We start from the raw sequence: 17,849 nt of genomic DNA, 5'->3' as shown, positions 1-17,849 counted from the left end.
AATCATTTTAAAAACTGATGCCGATTTATGACAAAATCTCTTTCGACTGTAATTATTTTTATCAAGGGATTATAGATCAACTTGAAACACTGGAAATATGACACTAAATCTCAGGGCCATGATCTACTAGAATTTACTATATTAGGGTAATTGAGAGGTTTCCATAAACAAGAACTTAGACAAGGAAATTAAGCCAGGCTATTGGATAAGATGAAAGAGTAATGCCAAACTAGGCTTAAAGCAACGGTTGTAGACAAGATATAGGTATTAGAACATCAAAAGATAGGCATCACTGGTTCCAATAGGATAAAGGTGTTAAAATATAAAGAAAGCGATCGTCAGCTCAGTATATAACAGGGTATCAAGCTTTAGGGTAAGGATAGGGTTATCAAACAATCATGAATGTATTTAAGAAATGATTGGCTTTTAGGTATCAAGATAAAGTTTCTATCGAGGTTATTTCAAGAGTTGAATCAAAGCATCAGGGTGCAACATCAAGATTTCTCAGAGATCAATAGCATGATAAACAAAAGGATCAATAAGATATTATAACGCATCTCTAATTTATCATGGCATTAAACTATCATGAAAGACTTTTGAACTACTTGCAATATGTACTCGAGGGTTCATGGCATCTCTATGTAACTCAAAGATAAACAAAAGATACGCTTAATTTAAATACATCAAAATGACTCAGGATAATTGCATCGATATATATATGAACTGTTTACAACAGATACGAAGGTCAAGTTGAATCACTTGCCTTAAGATAGACTGGTCTGGTCTGACTGGTAGGAGCAACAACTGGAGCTTCACTCGACTTTTAAGGCAAGTTTTCCCTCGTCTCGAGATCCTACATAAATAATAATAATCCTCATTATAATATATTCTTTCCATCTTAACCTATTTACAACCCGAAATTAAACATGGATGGCACTTAGGCCTATACATACTTAATTCATATCCAACATTTATATTTTTAAATGTACACACGTAGCCACATAATCACATATCGTATATTAATACCAAATAACATCACATACACCATAACGCCACACTAGGCTCGGATGATCTCGACTCACCACTTAAATTACTTGGTCGCTAACTAAACGAAGTCTTCGAATTTGGGCTTCCTAACTCAATGTGCCTTTCCTAAATTATCCAAAACCTATTGACCCTCACTTGTGCCTTTTGCTCTACTGACCTTATACTATCTTACAACTATGGTGGTCGACCTAATACTCACTTCTAAGTGTCCTAAAACTATGTGATAAATGAAAGTGCTTACTGGTGCAAATTTCAGAATGGTAACTAAGGTTTCTTGAGTGCATTAGACACTCTTAAACTACAAGTTTTTCTTCAAAATTTTTACACAAGACTCTCCTGACCTAAGGGCATCTCATAAGCTTGATGTGGCTCAAAGGCCTGGCTTGGGCCTTCTTGGGCCTAAGCTAAAAGTCCAAGGTTCCCCTGTTTTTCTGGGCAGAAAATGCCCTGACTTGAATTAACTTGTGACACATGGTTCTAGCTCATATCCTATGAACTATGGTTGGAAAAACTTCTCTGACATACCCTCTAACTAAGGCCCAATTGGGCCTAATGAGGGCCTACCCATGACATGGCCAAATCTCCCTATTTCTAAGTTGCAACAAAACTGTCCCCTGCTGGACAGATTTTGTTATTCTACTTGTGCACCTAACCAAATGACATGCAAACCTCCAACCAACTCCTAAAACCTATTATATACTCTCCATACTAACTTCTGGTGGCTTGGGCCTCAAAGTGCACATCAATGACATGGTCAAAACTCACTCTAAACCTCAGGGTACTAAACTGATTTTTCTGCAGAAACTATAACTTCTCATTTTCCAAGATTTTGACTTGACAAACCCAATTATCAACAACTAAATACTTAAACCAAGACCTATACTTGGTATTCTACTGAACTTAACTCCCTTTTTCTCAAAATAACCTTAGTGAGATCATCCTTGCCTAAGGTGCAACTATGGCAAAACAAAGAGACTACTCTTAACAAATCGCAAATCTTCATGCCTTTGAGACAACAAGATATATATTTTTATAAAAGATAACCACAAATTATTACCATGCAACAAGAAGCATAAATCAATATTATCACATTATTCCTACTGAAATTAAAGCTCACTAACAAAATCTTTTCCAAATGATCAAAATATTACAACAAACTAAGAGAATTCCACATGCATGCATGCCTTCGGGTTTTTCAAACCAAACAACATATTTTCTACATATATTCCATCTTAAAATTGACATGCAAGCCTAGCATAAGGTACACCTAGATGATCACTTAGCATGCAAGGAGTTTTATCACATTTTCACCACAAAATTCAAGTCATTATCACATAAACATGCAAAAATTGAACAAAACAACAAGAATGATTTCAAGGACCATTCATTCGGCTCCCATATGGTCATGGCCGAATGAAATGGATGGAAATGGCCATTAAATCATCAAGAGTTTCCTTCTCAAGACTTGGCACTTATCCATTCATTGTAGTCCTCTCAAAAACAACCTTAAATCCATAAGAATCAAGATTGTATTTTGAGTTTCACTAAAACCTTTACATGCAACCCTTAAACTTAAACTTTCTACTCAAAACTCTTTGAAATATGAATGATCATGGTATGGGAGATAACATTTACTTGTATAAAGAGTAGAAGCTTGGTGGAGAAATGAAGAAAAATGGGGAGGGGTGGTTCTCGGCTAAAGGCCGAGAGTGAGAGAGAGAGAGCCGAGAGTGAGGGAGGAGGAGGGAGAGAAGAGTGAGTGTGGTGTGGGTGATGAGTAAAAATGATCATGACTTTGCTTGTCTTATGGTTTTTGTATTGGCAAAAGTGAGTGGAATTAGGAATTGACATGATTAGCCTTCCACTTGAACTTGGTTGAATTTGCATGCAAGGGTAAAGAAGGTATTTGGCTAGGAAATAAGAGTTAGTGGGGTGGTTATTGACTCTTTAGCCCTTTTGGAATGTATGGAAGGAATTTGCATGCAAGGATAACTATGTAATTTGCTAATTATATTTATAAAGATTTATTTTTATAAAATAAAACACAAGTTCAAAAATTATAAAATTTACACCATAAAATAACTTGGATTTTTAGAGACTTTATAAAATCATTTTCAAAATTTGTGTACAAAATGTCTTTTAAAAGAAAATTTTTCCAAAGCTTAGAATATTCCTTATAAATAAAAAAATAAAGAAATTAAATAAATTCTTGCTTTGAAAAATCATATACTACCCAAAGAAAATTTATAATGCAGAAATTTTCACTCACACAAACGTACAAGCATTGAATATATTTTTATTTAACTTAATATTATTCACAAATAATATTACATAAAATGCCGGTCGTAACAGTAAAGGTCTGTTCCACTTCTCAATAACTGATGTCACCTGGGTTGTCTAAGTAAAAGAGATAAAATATTTTCAAATCTTTTATTCACATATTTATTCTATTCACTCTCTCTCTTTTTCTTATTTTCTCACATTTTCTGACGGCTTTCTATACAGACTTTTGATCAAACACCTTTCAGGCAAGCTAATTTCTCACTTATTTTTTATGGCGCCCAAGGATTTAATTGTTGATGGAGCTAAGTTTGTACCAAATAACTATGCTGCAATCCTGAACAAGGCTGAAGCTCCATCAGATCTGCACTTTATGCAAGATTTATTAGCCAATAGTGAGATTGGGTATGCTTTGACCCAACCTCAAACTATTTCAAGCAAACAAGTGCTGACATTTTGGCGAACTGGGCTTTTTGATAATGGTGGTGCTACTGGTACTCCAAGCATTGTTTTCACATCAGGAGATGTCGAGCATGTTGTTACTCCTGGAGCAGTTCGTAAAGCTCTCCACTTACCTAAAGGTTGTACATTCTCAACAGTGGAGGATCATATTTTATAGCAGCTTATGGAAAGTTTGGGCTATGAAAAAAGTTTGGGAAAGCTGGGTCAACTGAAAAGATCAAATATCAAAAAGGAATGGAGCTTTTTCTTTGATTGTATCACAAAGGCATTCGCCAATAAATGCTCCAAATTTGATGTTATTCCCATCATGAGTCAGCAAATCGGGTATGCCCTTATTCATCAAACTCATTTTGATTTTGCAAGTGTTGTGCTAGGTTTCATAGGGGATAGGATGACAGAGGATATGAATGTAGTATACTTTGCTAGATTCTGTCAGCTTATATATACTTTTTGTTGTGCTGATGAACCCCAACTAGACAGTGATTTAATTCCACCCTTTAAGCTTGCAAAAAGGGCTTTTAATGATTTGTTAAATGCTGACAATAAGAAACAAGTGTTGAGACCCTTACAGATTCCCTAGTCAGTAAAACAGATCTTGGTAAATGCTGATCCACAAGCATATACATCTGTCTATCCTGATGTCCAACCCACCAACTCATCAAAACCATCCCAATCTTCATCCGCACCTACCACAACTACACAAACACCTCAAAATTCTCAACCTCAACCAACTCAACCTTCCATCAAGATATATTAAAAACCAACAAAATCATCTCAACCTCAAATTTCAGCACATCCAGTGAAGCCTTCATCTTCAAAACCCAAAAGGACTAAGATAGTACCTCAGTCTCAACAGAAGAGAAGGATAATTATTCTGAGAGATGAGTCAGATAATGAGGAATAGGTTCCAATATCAGAATATGTTATTGTAGAAGCTGAGAAGATCTCTTCTCAGAAAGATACTGAAACTGGGAGTTATAGGCCCCTTAAAAGGCTTAGAAAGCTAAATTCTGATGATGAAGCTCCCAAAGTCTCAACTTCAGCAAAGAGACTTAAAAAGCAAAGAGCCAAGAGGGTTGTAAGTGAATCATCACACTCTGAAGAAGTTCTAGAAGAAGCAGCTAAGGAAGGGGGTCAGGAATCTCTGATCCCAACAGAACCTATAGTAATTGAATTACTTCCCACAGTTGAATCAGACTTTACTCAAGCTCAAAAGTCTCCTATTCAAGAGCAAGAGGATATTCCAGAGCAAGTGCCTACACCTCCTGTGTCTCCTATAATTGATCCAGTACATGCTGAAGACCCAGGTACAAGTGCTGAAATAGACATACATAACTTGGTTGTTCCTGAGGTTCTGTACTTGGAAGCTCTACCAACTCAACTCACTCCACCAACAACACCAATTTTGGATGCTGATTTCAATGCAGACATTCCAACAACACCAGTTCTGAATCTAGATGATGAAGATCAGATTGAAGGTGGGCATTAAAATTTGGATGTTGATCAGAACTTAGTTGCAGATCAGAATTTAGAGGATGATATTGAAGCCTCTATAGCCTCACATACTGTTATTTTATCAGAGGATGCTGATACTGCAGGCTCTGTAAGTTCTGATGCTGACAATGCTGAATCTACTGGTGAAGCTGCTACTAATCTAAATGTCGATGCAGCTGGTCCTTCAGGACATGCACCTCAACAAACAATTAATAAAGCTGATTTGATCAAGAAGTTTGTTAGAGAGGATGCACCAGTACCTTGGAGTGAAACTCCTAGAGGAAAGGAGTGGACTAAGGAATGGAACACAATTAGTTTTATTCCTACTGAAAAAATTCTTGCTGAGCACCTGACTAAGGCTGATGAAATGCTGATAAATGATGATTTCAAGGCACAACTGAGAGTTACTGCAATGATTACTAGGCACCTTCAAGGTCAACACTCAATAACTTATGACAAGGTGAACAAAATTCAAGAATCACTGATCCAGCAAGATAAGAATATCAAATTGGAACAGAATAGATTTTTTAAGCCAGCCTTTGACCGAATTGGGTATATTGAAAAGACTCAGGAGAAGCAACAAGATCAGATTTCTGAAATTCTAAAGAATCAAGCTTCTCATCAAACTCAACTCAATGAGATCCAATCCTCAGCGGAATTGCTTGTCTCTTTTCTTCTACCTGCTGATGCCAAAAAGGGGGAGAAAGTAATTAAGTCCAAATGCAAATCTAGTCAAGTACTGAAGGGTAAGGATGATAGAAATAATGACCAGGGAAACTCTGGAACGGGTAGAGGTCATGGTCAAGGCAAAGGTTTTTTATCAAGCAAAGCTGGAACTACAAGTCAAAGAACAAGTTCTGATACTGGGAGAAGAATAAGTTCTGATACTGGTAAAAGGATAAGTTCTAGTGAACATCTGGAACTTGATGAAGAGATTTCCAAAAGGCTATTCCTAAAAGACAATCCAGGCATGTATATTGAAAGTCTGAAGGAAAAAAAGCCAGACTTAAAGCAGAAAATATCAAGTCAAAGTCTAAAGCTCAAGTCATGGAAAAGAAGCCACCTAAGCCTAAGGGCATTGTGATAAAAGAAAAAGATAAATTCTGAGGCAACCAAAGCCAAATCACAAGTGGAGGTAGATCCTAGATCCAAGGGCAAAGCAAAAATTGATGAACCTGTAAAGGTATATATGCCAATCATGGATTTGGAGACAAAATCTGATGAAGATGCTAGTCTGATTTTGAAGAAAAAAGATATTCAAACAACCTCTGATAGAGCTCATGTTGTTCAAGATCGGGACTTAGTAAATTCTGATATTACAGTGAAGCAAGCAACCTCTGACATAGCTCAAGTTGGCCTGATATCAGAAGATAAAGAAAAGGAAACTTCTGACATTACTCATGTTAAACCTTCAAAGATACTACTACCAGGATTCACCAAAGCTCAACAGACTCAACCTTTGAAGACCACATCAAGTGTTTTTGAAGCAAGAGTTGTTCAAGGAAAGGAAGCAAGAGACAAATCAAGATTGGGTAGTTCTAAAGATAAGAGAATAAACAATACTACCAATGATCTAACTTCCTTAAGTGAACCAGGAGTAGGAGCAACTCCTGAGAGATTGAATCAACTTGAATCTGTACAAGTGGTTTACCACTCTGTTTTGAAAGAAGATATCATATTATACTTTATGACAGATGGGAGGGTATTCCAGATCAGGGAGAATGCTATTCCATTGAAGTATTTTGAAGAACTGGAACATGTTCTATTTCTACTTCAAGTGAAAAACAGACCAACAAATGGTGCTGTAGGTTATTTAAAATCAAATATTCAAAGACAGAAGAGGCTTTACTCTATAAAGTCTGACAGCCCATATTGTCCTAAGTACAGATCTCACAGTGGAGATATTGTTGAAATGAAGTCTAATACTGCTAATATCATTACTACATTTTCTGATATTAAGGGACTTGAATTCAATCTAGAGTCTGATAAAGCCTATATCATCAGACTGGATCAGGATATAAGAAAATCTAAAATAAATGATCTCAGGGCTGTTATCTTTCAAACTGGTGAAGATACGGTTGAACTGAAAAATGCTAAAAGGAGGATGGTCAATGAACTTGAATATGCTAAGAGATGTATGTTGAAGAACTATCTCAGAACAACTCCTGATATCAAAGAGATCAGAAATTGAAGCCAAGTCAAAGATTTACAACTGCTTAGATTCTGAAGGATATACAGGCTGAAGCTGATATCAAACTTTAAGGATGGTAAAGCTACAAGGACTGTAAGTTGTAGTTATCTAGTCAAATTCTCATGCATTTGTACTTAATATTTTTGACATCATCAAATATCTGTTAAACTTGTATATTATTCTAATTTACAAGTTGGGGAGATTGTTAGATATATTTGTGATGTCATGTCTAATATGATTTATGTTTAGTTTTCAGATCTTACTTAACAGGACAAATGAGGACTTAACTGGAAATTAGTACTTATATTGGAGTCAGGACTTAAGATATCAGAACTTAAGTTGTCAGAACTTAAGTTATCAGGAGATATTTATCAGGAGATAATATCAGGACTTAAGGAGACGTTCAGATAAGGAAGGCGGCTGATTGAAAGGAAAGAAGATCAAAACAAAGATAAGAAGAGATATGCATGGAGAAGAATTCTATGAAGAATAGAATACTTGGAAGAAAAGATAATTAGTTGATATATATTAGGAATCAAAATTATATTCGATATCAATTAGAAGATTATCTTGTAACTATGTGGTATATAAACACAGACATAGGGTTTACATTATATGTGTTATCTTAATCGAGATTATTATTCATTGTAACCCTATCAGCTCTCGTGATAATTTGTTCATCACTGAGAGAGAACAGTTTTTTGTAACAGAGTTTATTGTGTTGAATAAAATCTGTGTTCTGTTACTTGAGTTCTTATATTCGATTTGAATGTAGTAAACACTGTATTCAACCCCCTTCTACAGTGTGTGTGACCTAACAGACTCCCGGTTTAGAAAAATGTTCACCTTTGGGTTCCCTATACTAAGGGTATACGCAACTACTGCTTATCTCTAGCATAGGTATTATACAGTTTATAAGCATTTGAATTGATAATAAAATATCAAGATTATGAAACAGGCATGCATATATGTCATATCAACATGCTCCAATATATCGCAAGACTTTGCTAATAATAACCATGCATTTATCTCAAGATAATGCATCAATATATTACATCACAACAACAGTATAACGGGTAGAAAACTTGCCTGAGTGTTCCGGGATAGACTTAAGCTTAGAGTGGGTCCGGTAACCTATAAACAATAACATAATCCGGAATTAGACCGCAGTCGCTTAAGAAACTAGTCAAAACTCACTCATACCCTAACGGTCGCTTATACACTTAACGATTTGCGATAATCGCTCGCGTACCCTCGGCTCCACTAATTTTAATAAATTAATCGTTACAAATTTTAAGGAGACTCTTTCGCGAGAACTTTACTAACTGCCTTATTCATGTGACATAATTCTCTTGTGTTTCAATTTATCATTTAAGGGTCTCAATTATGGTCTCAAAGTTACTCGAGGTTTCGGGGTTCGCTCGGAAAACGCCGTTACTTAAAATGGTCATTTCTCATCGCTCGTAACTCGGATTTAGGCGAAAGACATATCAAAACGAAGCTCGTAACATGAAATATCTAAAAATGGCAAAGGTTAGAATCTTACAATGAGTTCACGGGTCCTAAAGTTAATCACAGAAACAGTTAAGGAAAATCGGGCATTATGACGGCTAGAACTTAGCGATTTCTAATATTTTTACCACTCCAAATCAATCCCTTCCAACTACAATCCATCCACAACTTCAAGATTCAAACCTAGGCTACTGATCTTAGCCAAAACAAGCTCAAAAATATAATTCCAATTCAATATTATACCATCTCCATAATCAACTAATCTACTTAACAACCAAAGTTCAATTCAAACTTAATCATTCAAACAACTACTTATCCATCCAAACCATCCCAAAATTCAAGCAACAAACTTAGTACTTAAAGGTCCAGAAGTTTTATACCTTTATTTGTGAGGGGAAAATTGCTAGGAAGCCTTAAAACCTTGATTAATCCTTATACAAGCTTGGATCTCACAACCAATCAAGAAAACACAAAGTTAGATTTTGAAGTTTCTAAAAGTCCAATTTAAGAACTGCAAAAATTAGGGTCTTAACATGATTATTTGGACAAGACTTGTGAACAAGAGTTGTAGGCAATCTCAATACCTTTCCAAAGAGCTATAGAACATAATATTTGAGTGAGTATTGAAGGAGATATGGCAATTTGAAGTTGCTGGTATTGTTTTGGCCAAGAGCTTTCTTCTTGGAAGGCAAAGTCAACTTCCAATTTTGTGTGTTATGATTTTGCTTGGTTGCTTCTCTTGCTTTGTTAATTAAAAATTTACCATGGTAAATAATACTTGGCTCACATTCAAACAACTAAACATATCCATTTGTCATGCTTATGTCATCTTGCTTGTGTCATCTTGTTTGTTTCATCTTTTAACACATGTCTCTTCCTTATGGTTTGATGATGTCATACTCCTTGGCTTCTTGTACAAGATTGTCTCTTGATCGTTCATTTATTTTACGGTTCACTTAACTTTCGTTTCCGTTCGTCGTTTGAGCGATCATATCCGGGATCTTATTACTTGGGTTCCCCTAAACCTTTCTCAATACCTTAAATTCCTTTATTTTATCCTCTCTTATAATCCTTGAATTTAAATCATTTTAATCATGTTACCTTATACTCAATTCTTTCGGTATCTGGTGGATTTTCGGGAAAAATCAAAGTGTCCGGATCCGAATTCCAACGACCTTTACATACAATCATTTACTTTATGGAACACTAATACGATCTTAGAATTTCCATAACAGTTCTCCTATATAGCGTGGTCTGATAATTTTCCTTAATCAGCATTATTAGCAAAAGTTACTATTCATCAGTGTCTCATTAATTCCAAAATTTGGGGTTATTACAACACCCATTTTGTTCCAATAATGCTTCTGTTCTTTGGTGCAGGAACTAACTTCCAGACTTTCCTTCTTTCAAACTGATTCAGCTCTTCCTGCATGGCAGTTATCCAGTCAGGATCCAGCAAAGCTTCATCAATTTTCTCAGGCTCTGCTTGAGATAAAAAATATGCATGTAGGCACTCATTAGCAATTGCACTTCTAGTCCTCACACCAGCAGTAGGATCACCAATAATTACTTCTCTGGTGTGACTTCTATCCCATTTCCTAGTGTGAGTTTGTTGACTTGTGTCTTCAATATTTTCTTTAAATGTAAGGGCTTCAACTTCTTTATCATCAAGGCATTCCAAGCCTGGACACTTATCATCATCAAAGGTTACATCTGTGCTTTCCATAATCTTCTATTGATTAGTCACATACACTTTGTAGGCTGTTCTTTCCAGTGAATATCCCATAAAATTGCTTCTAAGACCTTTGAGTCAAATTTTCCCACATATTCATAATTGTCTTTCAAAATGTAACACTTGCTTCCAAACACATGAAGATGCTTTACAATAGGCTTTCTCTTGGACATAATTGAGTAGGGTGACTTGCCATGTGCCTTGTTAATGAGATATATGTTCTGAGTATAACATGCAGTGTTGACAGCCTCTTCCCAGAAACTTGTTGGCAACTTGGCATCTTGCAGCATTTTTCTAGCAGCTTCAACCAATGTTCTGTTCTTTCTTTCAACTACTCCATTTTGTTGAGGTGTCCTGGCAGCTGAGAATTCTTGAACAATGCCTTTTCCTTTGCAGAATTCACTTAATGTAGCATTTCTGAATTATGTTCTATTGTCACTTCTCAGTCTTTTCACACAATTGAAATCTTCAGCCTACTTTTCTATCTTCTTGATGTGCTCAATTATGATATGTGGATTTTCATCTTTAGAGTACATGAACTCTACCCAAGTGTATCTTGAGAAATCATTCACCCTCACAAGTGCATATCTGTTCCTTAAGATTGATAAGACATTTACTGGTCCAAACAAGTCCATGTGAATAAGTTGCAAGGGTGCACTAATAGAATTCACAATTTTTGACTTGTGACTAGATCTTTTCATCTTTCCTTTCTGACAAGCTTCACAGACTTCAACTTGAGCAAACTTCAGCTTGGGCATGTCTCTTACTAACCCCTTTTTGACTAAGTTGTTAATTGCCTTGAAATTCAAGTGAGGCAACTTCTTGTGCCATAGCTTGCTTTGTTCCTTTGATGCCTTGGTGTAGATGTAGCGCCCTCCAAACTCGGGTCAGAAGTTTAGGGTCCACACACACACACCTTATTAATAACCTGCTTATAACAATGATAAAGATAATAATTATATGCAGTGACCCTATTGACCAACTACCACGGACCGCAACAGGTTAAAGTATGCACACAAGCCAAACACACACTTATATTACAAACCGTTCAATCCCAACTATTCCAACTCAACACTGAGTATTAAACATTATTACAAACTTTTACAAACTCAAATTATCCCAAAAGAAGCCTACTAGCTTAGCTCGGTCAACCTGAACCCCTAGCTCTCGCGCTGGACTGGGGATCCTCGTTACCAACCTGTTCCTTCTTAACTGGAAAAGAACATAAACAACATCGCACAAATGAGCTAACTAGCTCAGCAAGTCATAATGACAAAACTGAGAATAATGATCATCAGGTGAAAATGGTTACGATATCAAGTGAACAATGAATTATGATTTAGAATTGGATATTATATTTTCATTTTAAAAAAAACCAAGGTTAGGCTGCTGATCAGTCACGCAGTAACCCCGAGCAAAGCACACGTCACTGCTCTAACTACTGGATCCAAGGCACACATTGGCCTAACTTGACCATTATATGGTCTGACCACGAATCTGGTCCACAATTTTATAAAAACAATCCAATTCTACCATAATAGTAGGATAAGCAGTAATAAACAATAAACAGGATCATTAATAACATTGGACGTTCAATAATGAAAAGGGTTTCAATTTGCATAAAGATCAATATGGCATTTCCAAAGCTTGGTTGTTAGGTAGTGAAAAAATTGGATAACAAAAGAATCAGTGTTTCAGGGTTTCAAGGATTTGGCCTTTCAAAGCATAAGATACAATGGTTTGAGTGTGTAAGCAATCTGGTTCAGTGTTTGATAATTAGTTTGTATGTATTTGTGGAGCAGTATCGTATATTTGAGGTTCGTATTTGGGTATGCAACAATCAATGGCTTAAAAAGAATAAGGTTTACGGCTCAAGATCAATAACTGGAATCAGGGTTTGTGGTTCAGTGCTTCAAAGCACTTGCAATATAAAACAAGATTATCAATCACTACAACATCTCGAGAAAGTTCAGAACACTTGCCTGGTACTAGTTTACTATAGTAAACATCGAATATATAGACCGACATTTAACCAACAAGTCACATATAATACATAACACGTCACATAATCAATGATATATCATTTATAAAGAAGTCTCGGATCATAAACAGGCTTTCAGGTATTTAAAATGATTTTTAAAACATTTTTCGGAATTAAAACGGGTCGTTGAATCAATTTCGGAGTAATAAACAGGGTTCGGTTAGCCAATCCTAGCTTCGAATCAATTTTATAATAATTATCGAGCCTTAAAAATAATTTAGAATAATAATTTAAAGCTCTAAACTATTTTTCTGAATTTTTAAATCATTTTTAAATAATTAAATTTAATTAAATAATTAATTAAAATCAATTAATAATTAACTAAATCAATTAATCAATTAATTTTCAAATTAATTGACCAATTAATCAATTAATTATCAACCAAAATTAATTAACTAATTAATTCAGATTTATTTTTGAATTAAAAATAATTTTGGAATTAAAATACTGATTTTTGGGAATTAAAATAATCATTTTCGAATTTTTTTGAGAATTAAAAACAATTTTGAAAATAATTTATAAAAAGAAATTCGAATTTTAAAAGAATTCAAAACAGGAATCCAGAATTTGTAAAATTCTGGAAACTTCAGGTACTAACTTGCAAAAATGTCAAATACAACTTTGATTTAGGAATAATCTGGATCAAAACCGGGTTTTCAATACAAAAGAAACGGGTCAGGAACCGGGTCGCCGGGTCGGGAAGAACACTGGATGAACCCAGATTCCGGTGACCCTTCCCGGAGTCCGGTGACCTTAATTAAGGTCCAAATCGACTGTGTTTGATCTGTTCTTTGCTGTAAAATAGTCCTAATTGCTTCTAGAAACTCATTCATTCAACAATCCACTCGTGACAATCACTCAGTCAAATTTTTGGCCAAAAACCGGCCAAACCCGAACAAAATCCGGCGACGATTTCAAAAGACAACTTCGTACTTCTCAGGGATCGTTTGTGATGTATGAATATATGGTTCGATTGCAAATTCAATAAGGAACACAAAGAACCCATCCAGATCGACTGAAAACCCCTAACAAAGATTTCCCCAAATCGAATTGAAAATATTCAAAGTAATATGAACCCTAATTTCTAAATTCCGAGAATCAAACCTAAAATTAGACATGTTATTGAACTCCAAATCAAGAGTATAATATACCAAAATGATCAGGAAAACAAGCTCTACAACATACAATCATCAAATCATACAAACAATCTCTCGAACAAAAATTCATAATTTAAATATCAAGAAATTCGAATATAAATAATTAAATAGAAAATCACCTGATGTTTCTGGGTTGAAATTGATGGAAGATTTGGATTCTAGATTTCAGTAGCTTTGTTTTAAGTATATGTACGCCAAAATCGGATATCGATAACGCCTCTGAATTTGTGTTTGATTACGAAGAACAAAATAAGATTATAGTATTTTCGCTGTAAAAACTCTGGAAATACTGTTTGCAAATATTTCTGGTACAAAATAAAATACGATAAAGGCTATTTATAATTACGGGAAATTAGTATCCTGTTGGATCATTCCGGATATAGAACGGTACGTTTATTAATAAAAACTGATCCAAACGGTATCGGTTTTCGGGATAATTATCCAAACCAGTACAATTTGTACTGCGGTCTTGGTCTCAGCGCCTGGTTACACGTATTACGAGATGATAATTGTGATAGTTTAATAAAAAGCTCCCATTTATCGAAAATACGAGTTTTATTGATTAACCGAAACGAATATTGTATCGAAAATGTTGCGCCGGGACCCGCGCAGGACAAACTGTACGCCGGATCGAAAAAGTCGAAACATGGAAAATGCTCGGAAATATTGCAATTAGGTTAGGAAGGAGTTCTCGGAAGAGTTTCGGGTTCTAAAAACGTAACAACGGATGACGTCGGTTGGTTCCCGTTTTTATAAAATAGATTTTAAATACCCGGAAAAAGATTTTATAAATTTCATATGATTCTTATAAATTCATAAATCAACATAAAAATAATTAGGAAGATATGATAATTATCTATATTTTATATTGGATATATAAAAATTAAAATACTCAATTAATAATATTTTTAAACATCCAATACATTTAACACTTAACAAATAATTCACAGAATAGATACTGAACATATATAATAATTATTTATTAGCAAAAATAATTACACGATATATCCCGGATATTACATACTTCTCCCTTAAAAGGATTCTGTCCTCAGAATCTCCTAAGAAAACAAACGAGGGTACTTTTCTCTCATATCACTTTCTAACTCCCAGGTTGACTCTTCAACCTTTGGGTTTCTCCATAACACTCTTACTAGCTTTACCACTTTATTCCTCAATACTTTCTCTCTTTCCTCTAGAATCTCTATCGGACTCTCTACATATGACAAATCTGCCTGAAGCTCTATTGGCTCATATTCTATTACATGCCTGGAGTCTGGATTATATTTCTTAAGCATCGATACGTGAAAAATATTGTGAATGTGCTCCATGTGCGGAGGTAACGCCAATTCGTAAGCTACTTTGCCAACACACTTTAGAATCTCAAAAGGTCCGACATATCTTGGGCTCAGCTTTCCTTTATTTCCAAACCTCGTTAGTCCCTTCCACGGTGATACTTTCAGTAATACCAAGCTTCCTTCTTCGAATTCCATGTCTTTCCTTGACTGGTCTGCATATTTCCTTTGACGGTCCTGTGCTGCTATCAATCTTTTCTGGATAACTTCAACAACTTCTTTTGTCTGCTGCACTAATTCAGGTCCAAGTATCTTGCATTCTCCTACTTTGTCCCAATACACTGGAGATCTACATTTACGTCCATAAAAGGGCTTCATAGGGTGGCATCCCAATACTGGTGTGATAACTGTTGTTATAAGCAAACTCTACCAGAGGTAAATGCTCGTCCCAACTTCCTTTGAAATCAATAGCACAAACACGTAACATATCCTCGATTGTCTGGATCGTTCTTTCACTTTGGTCGTCCGTCTGTGGGTTGTAAGCTGTACTCATATTCAGTCTTGTTCCCAAACATTCTTGAAATTTTTTCCAAAATCTTGAATTAAATCTTGGATCTCGATCAGATGCGATAGACACCGGGACTCCGTGACGAATTACAATTTCCTTCAGGTACATATGGACCAACTTGTCGAGCGAAAATCTTTCATTTATAGGCAGAAAATGAGCTGACTTGGTAAGTCTATCCACTATAACCCAAATGGCATCATGATTAGCCCTTGTCCTTGGTAATCCAACGATGAAATCCATGGCAATATGTTCCCACTCCCACTCTGGAATCTCCAATGGTTGTAGCAATCCACTTGGTCTCTGATGCTCTGCTTTAACTCTCTGACATGTATAACATCTGCTAACCCATTCCGCAATTTCCCTCTTCATGTCTGGCCACCAATAATTCTCCTTTAAATCTCTGTACATTTTGGTACTCCCTGGATGGATTGAATACCTTGAATTATTTGCATCCTGTAAAATTTCATTCTTCAGCTCCGTCACCGGGGGAATCCAAATTCTTGAAGAAACCTAAGAATACCTTGATCATCCTTCTGCGTGCACAATTCCTCACCTACCAAATGATTTATATCTTGATCCATTACATCTTCCTGACACTTCTTTATTTTCCCTAGCAACTCCGGCTGAAAAGTCATACTGTACACTTTTGCTTCATCAGGCTTATAAACTCTAATCTCCAATTCCAATTTCTAAAATTCCTTATATATCTCTTCGGGTACTGATAATACATTTAAATTTTCTTTTCGACTCAACGCGTCTGCTACAACGTTTGCTTTACCGGGATGATGTTATTCCCCGTGAACTAACAATGAGATTTACAGAAGGGGGGTTGAATGTAAATCTCAAAACTTTTTTAAGTTTTGAGCAGTTTCTAGGCTATGTGTTTTAATGAACAAGTGTGTGTGAATTGCTTTCAGCTAATGCAGACAGATATATATTCAAACACAAATGTAAAGAACACAACAGACTTAAAAACTTTTCTGGTGGATTTGTTGTTCCACCAGAGATGTATTATTTCAGAAAATCTGTGATTCAAAGAATAAAATCACAGCTGCATTCTAGTACAAACTAGATGATTTTCTCTCTGGATTTTTCTAAACAGCTCTGGAAAATTCACATCTAATTACTAGCTACTACTTGGTTTATATATCACCAAGTTTACAAGTGAAGACAAAACTGTAAAATACAAATAAAAGATTCTTCACATGTTTCTTCTTCATTTCTCTATCTAATGCAATTTAGGTTTAGCTATGAATCTTTGAATACTTCCTTGTTTGCACCAGAATGGAAATGCTGCATTTTCTTGATTCCTCCCAGAGGCTGCCACATTCCAGTTTATCTCTGTCAACCCATGTGCCTCTGTCAGCTTATGAATTGTCACTATCAACTGCTATTGAACTAAGCATCCGTTGAAGCTTTCATCCATTGATGATTTATCCATTGAAGCTTTATCCGTTGAAGCTTTATCCGTTGATGCATTTAGCAGTTGAAGCTTTATCCGTTGAAGCACTCATCCGTTGATGGATGTTATCCGTTGAAGCTTTAGAGACATCCCTTAAAGCTTTGTTTCTCATCCGTTAAAGGCCTTTAATATCAGTTGATACTACTTCACTTATGCAAAATTACAAGGCATGAAATATTTACAATTAGCCCTCCTATTTGCATATCCACTAGTAGTCAACATGACTAATAATTTCCCACAACATCTAAGAATTACAACTTAAATACAGAGAATGAAATGTGCGACAATACTAAACTTATTTCTAAGTAAAGCTACTCCTTCAACGGATAGCCAAAATGGTCTTATCCGTTGAGGCTACAAACACTAGATTTCTACTTAAGTGTTTTGTTTAACTTATCATCAAACTGATACACATATTCCTAACAATCTCCCCCTATTTATGTCTACTAGAACTGTAGGCATAAATTTGGGTTCAACTTGATGATAACAAAACACTTAACAAACATATAAACTGAAATAAAGTAGAAATACAAAAGTGCTGCAAAAGTGTGTATACTAAGATAGAATTGAAGAATTACATTGTTTCCGAGGGTGCTCCTTTAGTCTGAGCA

The sequence above is a fragment of the Apium graveolens genome, chromosome 5 (assembly GCF_009905375.1).
Source record: "Apium graveolens cultivar Ventura chromosome 5, ASM990537v1, whole genome shotgun sequence".
Lineage (NCBI taxonomy): Eukaryota > Viridiplantae > Streptophyta > Magnoliopsida > Apiales > Apiaceae > Apium > Apium graveolens.
Note: the sequence above shows the minus strand (reverse complement) of the source record.